Below are 948 nucleotides of genomic sequence, written 5' to 3'. Positions count from 1 at the left end.
TAAACCACTCGTCACAATGCCTAGCATCTCATAAGTGCTCAGTAAATTAAAGCTGATATCTAGAGCTTTATCGGGTTTGGCATTTTTCTTATCACTTTACTTTTATAGGTTTAGGCAGAGAATTGTTCTCCTCCAGAAAACAGGTAGCTTCTTTGGCACGCTTTCTTTTTTTATGTTACTTTTTTTTCAGGTAACATTAACTTACGTATCCTTCAAAAACCAAACCAAACAAACAAAACAAAACAAAAAAACACCTTCAGTTTATATTTCCAATCACTACTAAATATCAGTGCCTAGAAACAGAGCTTGCTTTACCTATGACAGAATAGGGAGCCATGTGAAAGTATTTCCAGAACAGAGAGTACCCACCATCCCCTGGGCTTCAAACCATCCTATTTTCTCTACTCTCATCTAATTTATCTGTGCTGAATTGTTATGAGCTGTTGTCCAAACATTGCCGTCCAAAACTGTCTTCTTTTAAAACACAGTGCCTCTGGCAAATTGTTGAATCATTAGCACTCTAATTTGGACCATTTTATTTGTCAATTTATTTACTAAGTTAACTAATCAGACCCAGGGAGCAGAAGAATGTTGGGGACCTCAGCTGGGAAAGTAGTCCACTGAAGGGGGGATGAGGTGGGAGGCTGAGGAGACCTTACAAAGAAAACTAGCGGGAGCTAGTGGGAGATCACAAGTTTCATGTATGGATGTTATCTAGTGGCAGCAACGTGTGGCATCCCTGCTGCAGTTTATATAGTAAATGCAAAATTATTTCTCAGTTAGCATACTAATTTCAGGTGTCCTAGGATAGAGGAACTAAAAGAGATTATGGGGATACAAGAAGCCTCTCCCTACAACCTGATCCCATTGTCAACTTCCCCTATTTTGGAACTTACCTCCTGCTAGGCCTGTGTGGGGAGTTGAAAAGTTTAAATGGTTGTAAAACCT

The sequence above is a fragment of the Propithecus coquereli genome, unplaced genomic scaffold, assembly GCF_000956105.1.
Source record: "Propithecus coquereli isolate 6110/MARCELLA unplaced genomic scaffold, Pcoq_1.0 Scaffold204, whole genome shotgun sequence".
In the NCBI taxonomy this organism is placed as follows: Eukaryota; Metazoa; Chordata; class Mammalia; order Primates; family Indriidae; genus Propithecus; species Propithecus coquereli.
The sequence above is the reverse complement of the archived record's forward strand: the minus strand, read 5'-3'. Positions refer to the sequence as shown.